This window comes from Vidua chalybeata, chromosome Z, assembly GCF_026979565.1.
Source record: "Vidua chalybeata isolate OUT-0048 chromosome Z, bVidCha1 merged haplotype, whole genome shotgun sequence".
NCBI lineage: Eukaryota > Metazoa > Chordata > Aves > Passeriformes > Viduidae > Vidua > Vidua chalybeata.
The window spans coordinates 12,467,129-12,483,941 of record NC_071570.1 but is presented as its reverse complement, the minus strand read 5'-3'; the positions used below and the strand labels follow the sequence as shown (position 1 = coordinate 12,483,941).

The 16,813-nt window shown below is 38.6% G+C and overlaps 1 long non-coding RNA gene across 1 annotated transcript; it reads left to right on the top strand.

Annotated features, from left to right (window-relative positions):
• The first annotated feature begins 7,693 nt into the window (after positions 1-7,693).
• On the top strand, positions 7,694-12,664 carry LOC128802423 (uncharacterized). Its single transcript, XR_008435420.1, has 3 exons — positions 7,694-7,758; positions 11,881-11,950; positions 12,547-12,664. It is a non-coding gene; the product is annotated as an uncharacterized LOC128802423 (long non-coding RNA).
• The last annotated feature ends 4,149 nt before the right edge of the window (positions 12,665-16,813 follow it).

The following is a 16,813-nucleotide window of genomic DNA, read 5'->3' as shown; positions in this document are numbered from 1 at the left end:
CTAGACTGACCAACATCAGTAAGACTGTCTTTAAAAACCTACAAGTGTGAAAGACTTCATTCTGAGTTCCACCTATTTCCCAAATATCTGACAGCTGATGATGGATCTGTCACCAGTAGCAGATGATAGGGCACAAGAATTTCAGCAACTGGTCCAACAAATCACAGGATTACAGACTCATTTAAGTTTGAAAAAACAATGAAGTGGTACATCAAACTTAATCTGATGACTCATCACCTCTGCAGGTGATTCCTCCATAGAAAATAAATTGATTTCTTTTTCACTAGTTCATAGGTTTCAGAAGAGAAACCTTTTTACTGGAATATATCTTGTAACACTTTATCTTATCTGATATTAATGGCTCTCATGCCAAAAAATTTAAAAATTTCTTTTTTATTTTAACCTGAAAGGTGCATCCCCAGAAAAGGCCACTGAAATAATCTGTTGTCAATACCTAATAACATACAGCTCTGTCACACTGTCAAACAGGATGAGTCTTACTTTTGAACTAGAAGTTTAGTTAACTGGTCTATCAGGAGAGGCATCAGGAAAGAAGTCTATAACTCCTGAATGCCTCCTTCTGTGGCTCCAGCTCATGCCGGACATTTGCCCCAGGGCAGGATGCTCTGCCTGACACAGGCTGCTGCAGAACCAGCAAGGGTGATTGCACTTGAAGACTCACTCCTGGTTGGAGCCTGGACAAAGGTGTGAGATGCAGTGAGGCACTTCGAGGGCTTACAATGGGACATACAGCCTGCTGCATTTTTACTTTTTTTGCTCAAACCTAGTCACTTGGCTGGAAAAGTTTTGATGCAACCTCTTGTTTCAAAGATCAGGATTTTTGTCCTATCTCATTGAAAAATATGACCACAGAAATAGCATAGCATTGCTTCAGTATACACTAGGGTTCAGAATTTTTTATTTGTTTGCTATATTGCTAAAGGATGGAAAAAACTCAATATTGTTTGCTAGTGATTTCATATAATGAATTATACACACCCATTTTTCTTTCTGGAGTCCAGAAAGAAAGAACCAAAGAAAAAATGTTGACTGATAATATGGGGTTAGATGTTCTGTGTCCAAGAGAATTAAACAGCCTTGAACATTTAATCATAGATTTTTAGGAGCCTGCAACTGCACCAAAAATGACAAAGAGAGCAGACATGGATGATAAGAAACTGTAGATATCAGAGGTCACAAACCTCTGATAAAATGTTTAGACCAGTTAAACATCGTGAAGGGCCAAGATGAAATTCCGAGAATGTAACTCTGACATTGAAGTATTTCCATCTTGAAAATAATGGGACATCTTTGCTTCTAACTACATACAAATGCAGGAGTGCAATCTATAAAAAATATTATATGGCAGTTAGCATTGCATAAATCACAACCATCTCACGTCAGTCAGTTTTAAACCACAAAAAAACCCTCAGTCTATTCTGAAATATAATACCTTGAACTGAGCCAAGCTTATTGCTAATGCATTTATTAATAATCCTGTCTCCCTGCATATTTGGGAACATTCAGAGCCTCAGTATTCCAGCTGGGTTGCTTCACATCGACTAGAAATATGTCAGATTGTATAGTCTGTGATTGGATACAAACCTTTCACATGCATGTTTTCATTTGAACCCAGATAATGATCACCTTTTACAAAAACAAAATGGATGTGATTAGGTACTATATATTTCTAATTGCTCACCTTGGCTTAGTATTCATTAGAAGCAACTGAAGTGTCACATTAATTTTTGCAGCTGCCTTTGCAACCTTCTACCTGTTTAGTGTATAACTTTTAGGTGCACTTTTGAACATCCAGAAACAAACAAACAAACCAAAACCAAAACAAGCAAACAAACAAAAATTACAACTGGCAGCACAAACTCAGAAAGATTCTGTACTTTCCAAGTCAGAGGTGGCCCAGTTCAAATACGTGTGTGATACTGAAGTCAGAAAATCTTCTCCTTAACAGGAAAGCTATACACACAAATGTCAAGTGTGTGCTAATTCTGCTGTGACTCAGATCAGGGTGTCTCTCCTCAATAGGCTTTAGCCTGATAGGACTTGCCAGTTCAGTTTCCTAATGAACCCCTCTATTCAGGGTGGGCGTGTCACAGTTGCAGACTGTGGCATGTTATTTTAGATTCTGGACAGATATGCACACACCTTCCAAGAAGCCTTATCCTCCTCACTTCAGTCTGGGTACATTTGCCTTGCATCTTTGTCTCCATTCTTCTAGGTTTTTTTCCTATGCTAAAAATCTGCTACACTTCTTAGCTAACACCTTCTGCTCACCCTTACTTTTTGGGCCTCAGACTGTGGCTCTGGATGTCAAGAAAATCATCATGATCAGTGCTCTTCACTGTTCCTTGTTGGTGTCAGCAGAATAAGTAGAAGAAAAAGAAAATTATGGAAGATGCAAATCTAGGATCTTTTTTTCCTTTAATTGCTGGTGTGCCTCTGGGACAAAATCATCAGAGATGGACAGGAATAAGGTATCACACCAAGTGTTCTCAAATCCTTTCTTGGGCAGGAGCAAATAGATGAGTAGAAAGCCTAGTTCAGATGACCCTCTGGGATGGTGAAGCCATGTACTACAGTAGTTGCAGTTGTACTTGCTGCTCTGGCTGCCCAGCCCAGGCAGGCAAATTCCTTGCTGGCAGATTTGGATGTCAGAATTTGCTGGCTTTGCTCAGTCTCAGAGCAGTGCTGTGACCCCATGTTGCCAGCAGAGTCAACTTAGGCACTGCTGGCTCATGTAGCTCTGCATCTGAAGGGCTCTTCATCATTAGTCTTGGACAAACAAATATTGGAAAAGGAAGCCCTGTAAGAGCAGCACATTTCTTGGCTGGGTGAGCTGACTGAACTGCCTCTTGGGCCCTTTGCCCTTTGCTCATGAGTGGAAGATATTGCTTCAGTCTGTGCCAGTTAAGCTAGACCTGTGCTGAAGGCATCTTTCCTCTTCCCCCATTTTGTAACCAACATTTCGTGAGCATCAGTAGATATGAATCAATGTGATGTGCCATGCTCAAGACAAAATACAAACTTAAAATTCAAAATACAAATAGCCTAATTCAGGAAAGAGCTTCCTGCAATGCTATATGATCCACAGATCTTCTATGATGTCTTCCTTGTTTTAATGCTACATAGCTCTAAAATTTTCCTATGTCTGAATTGAGCTTCTTTGCAGGTCCAGTCCTGGATTCCATCCCAATTTTGTTTAGCAGCCAGAACTCTTACTTCTGTTGAGGTTCTGTTTCAGAGAGGACAATATGTTGGACCTTACTGCTTTTACTCCAGTCAAGCATCGTGTATGTTACAAAAGGTTCCCTCAGACCTTCGCTCACACAACTGTTCTGACACAGGGAATTTTTACTTTTAAGCCTTTAGAAAAAACATTCAGCTAATCTTCTGGGCTCTGCTTCAGGAAAGAAACCTCCTAATGTTAAACATATGCCTTGGAATTGTAATTTAAGGCAAGGGATCTGAAATGCATGTTTCTACTAAAGACTGAAATTAAATGTTGCCCTAGATAGGGCTGCATTCTGGATTTGGGCATTAATGAGGATGTCCAGGGACAAACAACAGGTACTTTTTAGATTTGCATTATCTTTACTTCACCTACCATTTGCAGCAGCTTATGTCCAAGGGCACACATATAGTGGAAGTTAAGCTGTGCTTATACATGAAAGAAAACAGTGTTGGCTGAAAGGTAGCCAAAGGTATGGCCGCACATTGCTGTTTACAGAGAGATTAATAGATTCTGGGCCTTAGTTCTTTAAGATCTTTAGTGTTCTTTTGGGAGATCCAAGTCCTTTCAACATTCACTGCATTTAAGGGCATTCAGTACTTTGCAGGATTAGTTCCAGCTACACCATTTTGAAAAATCTCTTTGATACTTGGTGGTGATATGTGAAGTTTGTAGCATTATTTTTTACTATTTTTATTCATATAATATTTAATAGAGCACAGCCACCTCAAGCACATTCATATGTCTAAAACTGAGATGAAAACACATACTCTGGGTTAAGAAAATTTTCCAATTATTTCTAAAGCTTTGAGGACAGAGCTTTAGAACACATTTTTGGGCTGTGTCTGCAAACAAGTAATGAGGGCAATGTTTGCTGTGTACTACCTGTAGCAGTGGGCACATACGTGAGAGAGTTGGAGGGGTCAAGTCGCTAGTTGGTATCACCTTTCTCAAAGACAGGAGAGGTTTCCCAAGTCCTGTAACTGGAGGCATTTGTCACATGATATCTCCAGTGGTCTTCCAAGTGTCAGCTGTAACATAACACTTTTCAACTAAGACAATAAATTGGCTTAAATTTAGCAGGAAAAAGACACCTGGCTCTATATCAGGTCTGATAAGCAATAAACGAAACATTACCAAAAGGGGGAAAAAAATTTAAAATAATTGTAGTCAGAAAATAATTTACAAATTCCACACCTCTGCCCCTGCCCCCCTTCCCTATTTAGGGCTTTTTTTTTTTTTTTTTCTGTTTCCTCATCAGGTGTGCTGATGGAAACCGTGGGTACGAAGCTCCGATAATTGTCCCGGATTCCTGAGCCCTCCGTCCTTCAGCGGCGCCAATAATGAAGACAGAGGAGAGAGAGAGGCCGTAATGTGCCTGCCTGCCTGGAATGCAGCCGGAGCTGAAAGCTGACACCAGCTCGCTGGAAAAGGACTTGCGAGCAAAGGCTGTCTCCAAGACAACAGAGTATTTTGCCTGTGATGCATTTACACAGTGGGGTTAAAGTTCTATGAAAGCAACAGCTGTTGTAAAAACATTGTATTAAATATGCTTAGAACTGTAAAACGCGTGCTCCTCATGTTGCACTTTGCTCAAGACAAATGTGGAAACCTGTGGTATGTCTGAGGGAGAGTTTCTGCTCTCTCAGAGGCTGTTTCATAAATGTCATGCTCCATTTTCAACCTTTTCCTGTGAGATAGCTTCTTCTTCAGACCGTTTTTCTCTAAAGTTAAAGTTTCTTTCAAGTTAAAAGCTAATGACTAAAGCATGACTGAGTCTACTTGTTTTACCCCTTTAAACTATGCCTTTTGCTTGAAAACTTAGCTTCCACTATATATTTGCTCTTGTGTTTGGACATAAGCTTTGATGCAAATGAAGCTTGCTTATCCTGGTGCCACCTATACGCGTGGCACAGCTATAATTTGCAGTTCAGACTCATCGACACTAGTATTTTTCCATCACCAATGTTCTGCAGTGCTTTTCTGTTACTGACTTTGCTAAACTCTGGGGAGAAACTTTCCGTGTGTAAAGCAGATAAAATATTACCAACTTCAAAAATCAGAGGCTGGCAAAACAACTGACTGCTTCAGACCTATTGTCTCCTGTTATTTTGCAATTCTTAGAGGCTCTTTAAACAGTTACATAGCAGGGCTGTAGAATGTCAGTTCCTGTCTTTAAATCCCTGCTGTACTTATAGAAAGTTAGATTTAGGAGACTCTTATACTATGGCCTGGGTTTATTTATGATTTTCTGTTTCTGTTTCACTGCATTGTGTCCTCCACCCTGGATTATGTCTTTTCACTAGAGATTATTTTTCTTTTTTTCTGACAAAAAATAGGTTGGTTTTATTCCTTTTCCAGAGGTACTTAAAATAAACAATGTGAATATTTAGTGAATTTTCAAGCCCACTGGGTCTGAGCCCATTCAGACAATGGGAACCTGCCCATCCCTAGTAACAATACTAATAGGAAATTATATTTCCACCCAAATCAAGTTTCAACACCTGCAGATAGCTTGTCCTAATACACTTGGCAATGACGCCAAGAAAAGCTTCTCCATCCTTCACCTAGCAGCTGCCATCATCACAACAGTCCAGCTGCAACTGAGATGGCTAAACATTTCTGCAAAGATCTTTGAGTTTGTTTCAGGAGTCCCAGGAAAGAGAGCATGAGAGGAAGGTGTTTGCATATGTGGACTCACAAGTATGCCCATGAGGGGAGAAGTAAAATATTGCAAATCTCACTCTTCCCCACCTCTTAGAACATATTCAATCAATTAAAATAATCAATGTGAAGATTAATTTTGACCATATGAATGTATGTGTGGGAAAAACATGATTTTAAATATGTTGTGTTTTGGAAAAGGACATTCAAACATATACCTGAACACATACATAGACAAAAAGAGATCTCAATATCTGGGCTGGATTCCCTTCTGTGTAATTGAAGGTACAAACTTCACATAAATTCCACGTCTGTTGGAACTCAGCAAAACAGGAGTTGTGGGGTTTTACTGCTGCCATGTGTATAGGATTATGCTGTTGTCCCAATTCATGCTAGAGACTGGATCTTCATGTGTTGTTGAATTTCTGCCTGAAAACACAGGACCCATTTGCCTTCAGCAGGAAAAGCATGCCTAAGCTGCTTCAGCAGTTTTGAGAATCTCAGCCTAAATAATTTTAACTGATCAGAAGAGAAAAAGCTATCTTACTTGAGACAGAGTCAAAACCACTGATTTCAGATGAGGCTTTGAATGTTCAGGACTCTTTTCATGTGACTTCTGCAGGGGCAAACACCCTGGGATATTCAAGAAAATCCTCTCAATTATGGAAACTAAACATCCTCATGAGGAAAGGAGGCTTTCAAAATGCTCTTTCAAGAATTCAGCTAGAGGAATCGGGTGGCTTGAATATCTGTTCAGTACCAGCTGGTGTGTGTGGGAGCAACCTCTGAAGCAGCACAAATGACAGCCCCTTGTCCACTTTGATTTGTGCTTATTATGAATTTTAAAAATGTTTTCCCAACCATCTCTTCTTGATTCCTCTGTCCTCATGGAATGTGTGGCCACCAGGGAAACATCTTCAAGTTTAATAACCAGAAGGCACTGCAATGACCTCATTACCAGAAGGCTGTAACCAGTGAAGATGATTTTATTTAGTTGAGATCCTTCTAAACATCAGGTTTCTTTCAAAATTTTTTTCAATATTTTCTCACAGCTCCAGAGGTTGAGGGCCAGATCTTGAAACAGAGCCTGTGACTGGCAGTATCTCAATATTCAAGACAGAGGAGGAAGAATTTCTGTCTCCAGGGGGAGGCAAAGAATAGAAAACACTTATAATTAAGGGGTTGAAATAACCCCTGTGACTAAAAATTCTCACTTCTGGGGAGAGCTGTTAGCAATATCATTACAAAATTGTTCTTCAGATGAAGGGTGTGATTTTTGTTGCTTTGCTTCTGGTCCTTGCAGAAGTCACCAGGGGATTCACCACTGGCTGACAACACATAGCAGTAAGTGTAGTTTAAAGCTTCACATCATGCGAGTCTATCAGACAGAGGAGTAAGAGATATGGGGTTTGAAAAATACAGCTACAGAGACTATATATGCATTTAATTCAAAGGGAAGATTTTAAACAAGCGTATCTATAAAAATAAGTGGCTGATTCCCAACAAAGCTAAAGCCTCAATTCCACGATGAACCCATTATCCCACTCTTGACCAGTACACAATTCTTGCTTCTACATCAGACATTGTACTTTCCTTAAGCCTCAACCTATATGAAATCCTATTGTTACGGCATTCACCACAACAATAGCCCTTTGGAGCACTCAAAATGCCTGGCTGTCAATTAGGTTACTATAAGGAAGGAACAGGACATTGTTTACATCACAAAGCAGCATCAATGAAGGTATATACATTAGCCAGATGAATGCATTCTGCCGTGTTTCAGTAAGCCCAGTGCAATCAATGCTGACAATGAATATCAAGCAGGTCTCTCTCAACAGACTGTGCAGGTATCAGACTGTGCACTGTATCTGGGTGCCCAGTATAACTCAATAAGTAGTGTGCTCCACAGATTGGTAATGTTTTGGAGGCCTTTGCTTCAAGGGAAAGCTGTAGGTGGGAGGAAGGGTGGAAGGGTTCAAAGATACCTAACAGCCTGGCACTGACCCATTAAAAATAAGGAAGCAGTTTCATACAGCCTAACCATTTGCCTTTGTTATTAGGAAATAAATCAGCCTTTGTTTTTTCTGGACAAAGTGAAGGAATGTCATTATGACTTATAAATTGTGCAGTTACAAAACAATCATGAAATCTTCCCATTTAAATCTGAATAACTTTAATTGTTGGGAATTTAAACTTTAGTCTATTGAGTGAAACAAATGCTTAAATAGAGCTCTTCATTGAAATTCTGTGTTTGAGCTGAAACCTGCATTAAAAAAAAAAAAACAAAAACTAACAAACAAACAACTGTGAGGCTGGTAAAAGACTGAACAAATCTTACAGTTGCACTATTTAATGCCTTTTGACTGAAGCTGAGATGAAAACACAGCTGACAAAGTGGCAAATTAGTGTGGTTGGTAGTGCTTTATTTACACCATTCCAAATGTATTCAGAGAGTTATTTCCATCTCATGCCACTATACAGTTTCCCTAAGTCTGTCTGGAGTCTCAGTCCCGAACATAGCAGTGCACTGGTAGTTAACACAGGAAGACAAAAACACTGAAGTCAAACATATGCAGACTTCCTTGCTTTCCCAGGGAATAGCAGCAAACATACACTGCTTGCTCCAAGTTATCAAAGTTTGCCCACAGAATTTGTTGTGTCATTGAGGTAAAACTCTCTGACCTGATGTCAGCTAGGTCAAGCAAAGTCTAGCTGAAGAAATGGCAAAATTTTGGAGAAAGAGATAGAAGTGTTGTACTGATTTTGTGTACGACTAAAAGCAAGTGCTCCACTTACAAAATGTCCTGTCATTAGGCATAGGAGCTGGCATCATTTATCTGGCAGTTAGAGCTGCAGGCTCAGAAATGATCTGTGAATAATCTCAGCACTCTGATAGCTATGATGTTATTGGCGTTTTCATGGTGTAAGAACCTTACCACTGCTAGAATTTCCTTTTTCCAGCCTTTATCTCTGGCTAAGCTCCACCCCTCAGGATTTTCACACTGTCCCTTCTCAGAGATGACCTCTCTTCCACCTCTGACCTCTTTCAGAGTTTTCACCCTTGCTTTAACAATTGATTTATGATCTGCCTGTGAAAGGGTCAAGCCTACTTTTACGGTTTGCTTAAAATATTTCTTTTTTGGGTAGATACAGAAGTGGTGCTTAATAAGTGCTAAGTAAATAAACTAAAGATTGGAGACAGCTTCCCTTTTCTGCTAACTACTAGATGTCTCTAAAACTCTTTGTATCAAGTGTTTACCAAGTCTTCAAACAAATTAACTGATAACTGTAATAATTTTGTGCCTAATGAAATGTGTCAAGGGTTTAGGGTTTCCAAAAAGAGTAATTTCAAATTAAGTTATCTCACAGTTCAGTGAAAAGGCAATGCTAAAGATAATTCAAGGACTTGTATATGTAATAGACAGGAAGTCTATTTTTCTTTTAGTTTGACAGATTGATCTTCCACAGAAAAAAAAAAAAAAAAAAAAAAAAAAGGCAAAAAGGCTACTAGGCACAAACTTCTATTGCCTCTAGCCTCCCTGTGCCAAAACTCCTTTTAATCTCACTTCAGGTGGCATCAGAACTGCAGGACCAATCAATCACCTCAAAGGCAAATTTTATTCTTCTGTTTCACTTATCCATTATTCTTTACATGCACTGTAATTCATCCTGCAAGTTCAGCTGTGGTTTTTTTATGTGGTCTTCATAATTCAATGTATCTAAAAATCAAAACTGCATATATTTAGATATTAAAAATCTATCAGATACTTCTGATGGCATTTATGAAATTCTACGTGCTGACTAGATGACTATCCTTCTTGCCACACATCATACCACACATGAAGCCATCTGAAAATATGAAGAGTGTGTTTTGAGGCTCTCTGTGTCAAGTTGAAGTGTGCATCAATGTTTTCTCTATAAACTTTCTCTATAAATATGTCTCTGCAAGCTAACTGGTACCAGCTGATATTTTTAGCAATGCCACAAAAGACATTCTCTTGGTTTCTTAAATGTACTGATTGTTTATTCCTAGACATTAAAAACTCGATTTACTCTCCTGACAATTTTAATAGGGAAAGAGACAGTGGTTTATTGCTGAACGTCTTTCATTTTCACATTTCCATGAAATGCTACCAAAGTGAAAAAGAACTACCAAGTTTACACCTAGCATTCTATTTGATTTGAATAGCAAAGCTCAGACAGGCCAAATGTAGATGATATTTCTCTGTGTAATTAAAAAAAATTCTAAATTGTTATATTGCTTCTCTGGTTTCAAAGCATAGCCATATGCCAAGAGCTGGAAGACAACAGGTGAAGAGCCCCCAGGCCTCACTCAGTCTTGTTGGCAGCGTGCTCACTGCTAACCACTGGTCCAAAAAGAAAATGCCCATTTCAGTCTGTTTCATGCTTGCCACCTTGCTGAAGTCAGAAAAGAACGGGATGTAGCTTTATTCCTGTCCAGCCTATCTAGGAAGAGAACAGAGGATCAGATGGAGCAGAACAGAGGGTTTGAAAGAATCATCTCCCAAACACAAAGACTGCTGTTATGACTGGACACTGTCTGCCTTGTCACCATATACCTGTGTAATCACCAGGCACAACGAAGTCTATTCATTAAAGGCCCTACTCAGGGCTCCTTTGGCATGCTTAACACTTCCGCAGACTTAGAAGGATCTTCGGAGTGTTCAAAGAATAAAAGACTGGACACTATTTATAGTTTTGCTGATGCTGGGAGGGTGGCTGTAATCCTAAATTCCTTTCTCAGCCCATGCTCAGCCTTGAGCTGAATGAATAGCAAAAATAAATAAATAATAACCATGAAAAAATGACCCAATGAAAGCACTGCCTTTGTTTCTGTCCTGAACGTGGAGCGGTGCCACTTGTTACATGCTAGTGTTCAGAAAATGGCTTTTGATCTTGAAAGCTTTCTGCTTGTTTTACTCCTTGTACATTTATCACCCCTTAATTTCATTTATAGGATGCAAATTACTCTTACTCCTCTTGCTCAGCTCATTTAAACTAGCAGATCAGTGAGCTGATAGGCCATCAAGTAAAACAGTTGGGAAAATGGTTAAAAAAAAAAAAGAAGAAGAAAATAGCTGAAAATACTTACAAATCTTGACTACACTTGACAAAAAACAGAAGTGGCCTGTGAATTATCCATTAGCTGAAAAGCTGGTATAGATCAGTGTCACTGCATTGAAGACAATGGTAGTTTGTCAGCTGAGAAGCTGGCCAGAAAGAAAACGATCTTTTCCTCAAGAAGAGTTAAACCAGCTCACTTACTCCATTCTGTAAACTTCTTTCCATTGCCTGCCATAGGATGCTTTGACTTGGGAATATTTTGAGTGCTGGTGAATAAACACTATAGACACCTTTCTGTGTAACTATGTCAATAATGTAGTGACAGTATTGCAGGCTAACTGCACAGGTTTAATTTTGTCATCTCCCCTCTTTCTATGCTATGGCTGCTTTTCAACAGCGCTTTTAAACAGAGAAATTAAAAACATATTTATTATTGTAACATATAAATTATATACACTACAAACCCCATACTCTGAAATCCTGGGACAAAGGCTTGTTGAAAGGATGTCCCCTCCACACCTAGCAGGAGCAGTGGATCTTTTGTCATCCTTCTGAACTGGGGTTTCTTTCTTTTGAACTCAACTAAAATCTCTCCTTGACATTAATTGTGTGGAACCCGGTGCCTAACATAAGGAGCAGTGTGTGCACATACCAGGGACACCAACAGCAGCTGCCTAGTCTCTATATCCAGTGAATTTGTGATTGTCTAAAAGCTGACTTGACGAAACCTGCTAGGTATCCTGAACTGGAGAATAAGCAACAAAAGAAAGCAGAGGATTATAACCAAAACAAAGTGGCATTGTAGATATCAATGCTGTAATATATGTGTATTAATTGCAGCAATAATGGCATATACAGTAAGCTTCTGCTGTGCTCATTTGCAGCCTTCTGGAATACTTGTAATGGATTTTGAAACCTTCCATGCAAAGGAGCTGTTTATGCAACCCCATGGAGGTAGGGGAAGAACAAAGGCTTAGGATATGAGCAGATCTGGTCTGTCGGGACCATCGGCATCAGAGTAGAGCATTATGAGCAACTCTGCACCACCCATCAGGCAGAGGTTTACAGCTCTGCAGTATAGGGATCACGCGCCCATTTCAACTCCCTGGGCAATCAGTCAGAGCACTTCAAACTACTTCCACCACCAGTTCAAGGTGGTCTATCCCATTTTGCCTGAAGGGGAGGATGGATTACCTTCTAGTTACCTTTCACAGACCGAGAAGCTCCTGTATTGCCTGCCAGGTAAGACTCTCAGTAAGGGAAAGCCCAGAAGTCATCTTGCCCCTCTTCTGCCTCCTGCTGGCTTTTGCACGTGAGAAGACCCTGAGAGTAAAAATTGTCCCACTCCCACTGCTAGAACTGAAAGAATACTGCTGTTCGGGGCCCATAATATTATTGTTATAATTCTGATACCACTAGCATTCAACGAATCCATGTTTATTTTAGCAGTAAGTGTAAGTCAGGTCACGAATTGACATACAAGGTGAAGTTAAATGGTGATTTAGTTTTGAGTCATAAATCTTCCTGCTTTTTTTTTTTTTTTTTCATAGCTACACTATCATGATAAATGCCTGATCTTTGTGGAGGAAAGAATTTAGTTCTCAATAAGGTGATGAGAATGAATTTTCAGCTCAACTATCTCAGCAGTCAGTTCCTACCTGGATACCATTTCAGTAAAACATAAGCATGAATGTCCTGCTGGAATAAAAAGAAGAAGTTTTTAAGTGTGTAAGTGTGTGTGTGTGTAATGTGAATTTCCCCTTAAAACATTCCTATCATGGCTCTTCATATTCATTAATTAGTCTGAGGTTTCCCTCGTGTTTAGTTTACAAAGCCACTTAAACCCACGTACCCATTTAACATATTTATGACCCCAGTTTTCTTTCTTTTCTCTGAGACTGTACCGTAATTGTTCTCTGGACTCAGGAACTGCAGAGTGCCTTCACTGATGAAAGGAGACAACATAAAGAAGGAAATGAATGTGTGAGGGATGAATACCTTCCACAAAACAACTGGGTGCAATTTGGCCCATGGCCCCGGGGGTCACTTTAATAGAGTGGAGCCTCAGTCTCTATTGAGTGTATGGGAGACTATTAACTCTTAACAACTCAGTCTCAGGTTATTTATTTATTGCTTAAATGATTTGTTATTGCTACTTGAATTTAATATACCCTCTGGGAACTGAGATGGCAGCATCATGTTACAGAAAAACTAAAAGTTATTTTTAAACTGTGATTGAATTTTTATGAGCATCATAAAATCTTTCTGAACAAATAACTTACCATTAGTCAGAAACTTCAGCAGGAAATCTGTAAAATTAAGGATTTATTAGAACAGTACTCTATTTGTGTGTTTCTCTGGAAAAGAGAGGGCTAAATGTTTGATGCTTCAAGTATTAATTTTATTATTTGAATATAATAATACTTCAATGGTACCTGATGTAGGCCATATAGATACAATATTAACCAAAAAAAAAAAATCATTCCTTTTAGCCTGGAAATGCCACATGTTCAGGAACTGAGACTGTTGCACACCTGTTTTGGTATGGAATTTTCTTCAAAAAACTTCAGGGCATCTGCAAAATCAATGACAAATCTCCACATCCGTTCTGCTAAGTGGACCAGTGTTTGAGGTACCTTAGCGCAGTCACTGGGTTTTTTTCCTATCCTTGCTTATGTGCTGCTATTGGCTTTGAAAGAGTGTATTCCTACACTTAAAAGCATTCACTTTCCCTTTTTCTTTTCTAATCCTTAAAGTCACTAGGAGAACTTCCAAGTCAAACAGCATTTTTCAGAGGGGAGTGGGAATGGTGGAGAAGGGGAAAAGCAAGGGAAGGAGGACTGAAGGTGTCATAAAAAGCAGGTGCAAAATGAAATGCTCAGAAATAATAATCCTGCAAAAATAAAGTTAATAAGTAGGTCTGAAACCAGAAAAAAAAAAAGGTCATCTAAAGTATTGCTATAAGACTCATCTCTGACTCTGTTGTTTTTAATAGTAGACCAAAAGGTATTCTCTAGAAAAACTGAGAACTACAGAACTAGAGACATCTCCAATTTAAAGGTCTTGTTGCTTGAAATTCTTCCAGGTTCTCATATAAAGCACTATTTTATGTTTGATGTTCTCTTCTGGAAACACAAAGATCAAATCTGAATACAATACAGATGTTTAGATTTTGTGACGGATGCACATAAACCCATAAAATTATTTATGTCATACCCTTTTCCATCCTTAATATAAATCAGATAATAATAATAATTTCCGATAGTTTTAACATAGTGTTTATGTATCTGTTACCTGAAGAATGTCTAGACATGTATAGGTAATACATATATGTAATGTATATGTAATGCATTCACCCTTTGGATTGATTCTACAAGTTTAGAAAAGGTATAACTTGCTTTCTTGCTGTTGTTTCCAACATGTCCAATTCTTCTTGATCTCAATGGATAATTAAGGAACAGTAAATGATAAGATACAAAAGACTTTCTTGCAGAACTGTTGGCTATCTTAAGTCTTCTTTCTCAACATCCAGTGAATAAAGTGTGGTAGTTAAAATAGCTTTATACCCTTAATGAAATCCAGGCAATAATGGAGTAGTCTTTCAAACTTCCTCCCAATACTGAGAATTATCAATATTCTAATTGTAGCCTTTGGTAATTTATGCATTGACAAATAATAGGTACAATATGGTGGTGTCCACTTACTTTCTGGTACTCTGAAGTCATTGGTGCAATCTGATTTTTCAGCAGTCTTAAAGGTTCTTTGCTTCTACTGATTCTTGCTGACACTCTGACATGCCATCATGTCTCTTGGCAAGAGGTTCCTCTCAACTGATATCACCAAGTCACTGGAGAAACCCTGACATTTCTTAGGGGCATTTTGTATCATTTATCTTAGCTATGTTCTTGGAAGTGGAATGAGCCATCTTCCAGATGTGGCTGTACCTTTCTACTGACTATAAAGGCTCATGTATCACTTAGATTAAATGTGTCTGAGACATATATATCTGGTAAGATTGATTTCATCTCAGGTGTCAGAAGAGACACACACAGAACATTCACATGAGAACATTCAGTTAATGACACCTGTCCTAAGGCCATCCAGCCTCACATAAGAAATCCAAAGATAGAGCAAGGTTCTCCTGTCTTCCCATCAGTTGGCTTCTGGGCAGTTTTCCTCCTCCCACAGGTCCATTTTGACACTTCTCAGCTTCTGATGCGAATGCAAAAGCATCCTTTATGTAATGGGCTTATCCTCTGCAAACACAGCCCTATAGACTACATGGTCCTGTGCTCCAAAAAGGATAAACTTCATGTAAAACAATGGTCTGGGATCATTTAGCTAATTTTTATCAGAAGGCAGGATGATCACTGCAGGGCAGAGAACTGCAATAAGACAAGGCAAACTAGGGAGAAAATAAAATTTCTTACAGAGGAGGAAGTTTTTATTGTAATAAATGGATATTTAAACAGCACAAGTCTAAGCAAGAGTTGTACTCTGGCTTGACTAACCCTCCAAGGATATCTGGGCCCAGAATATGAAAGGCTCTAATGCAGTACAAAACTTCACAGGAAATTTAGTTGCCCCAGGCTTAATGTACCAACTTGAACATAATGCAAAATTTCTATCCAGAATTGAAAGGTGAAAGGTTCACAGATAGGAAAATCAACCTGTAATCACAAATACAAATTTTGCCTCCTGTGAGAGTCTTCTTAGACACATGAGTCTTTACTAAAATTGCAGTCAGACTAAAGAACCAGAATTCACTTGGCATTTTCTAGGTCAAAAAATACTTCAAATTAAATGCTTGTAATTTATGTTGAAAGAAGACCACGGAGTTTGTAAGATTTCTTTGGGTAATCTCAGCTGCAGAAGGATGCTTAACCTCTTAAAAATTTCCCCTACACCTTCAATCTTCTCTCTTTCACCAATATAACCGCACAGCATGCTCCAGATCAATCAAAAGGCCTCTTAAAACCCTCCTACATATCAGAAACCTACTAGGAAGGATAGTGCTTTAATTTTTCAGGCAGCTTCCACAAATGTTTTTGGTAACCCATGAGAATATCTAGACTGCTGCAGCTACTTTAAATATTGCTGCATGCTGGGTCTGACTGGGGCTTGTTAATGCCAAATGTCTCCTTTTTAACATCTAGAACATTTATTTCCATAAAAACTTAAGTATCTTTAATTATTCTCTATATAAAACATACCAACAACTATTCATTAGTAAATTATGAACTTTAAAAACATTGAGTAAAATGGTTTAAATATATATTTTGGCTTAAATATGGAGAATTTTCAGGTGAGTAGTAAGATGACTTAACTATTCAAAAACTTCCTGTTTCATTTCCAGACTATTTAGGAACACACTGCTTAAGTTATTGCACCATATTCTAAACCCAATACCTATTCCTCTGTGACTTAAATTGTTCTTTGTTCCATGGGATTAAAGAAAAAAAAATTATATACCAAATGGCTGCTCCATGGTCAGAGTGCTTCCTTGGCATATATATCCATAACATCTGTAAGTTTTTAAAGTACGACATTTCTTTTGTGGCAGAATTTATTAGCTGTGTCATGTGAGTGATTTAGAAAATTTCTTAACACTTTAAAATTAGCATTTCATTTGACTTCATACCTGCATAAAACTCTCTAGGCTGGGCCATTTCTTTCAGACCCAGTACCCTGCATCAGTGCCAGCAGTGTATAGACTGTGATGATGACAACTAAAGTACCAGAATGGATTTCTGTACCCAGGTGATTAATTCAGAGTACTTTATTTTCTGTCCAGGATTTATACTGCCTTTCAATCCT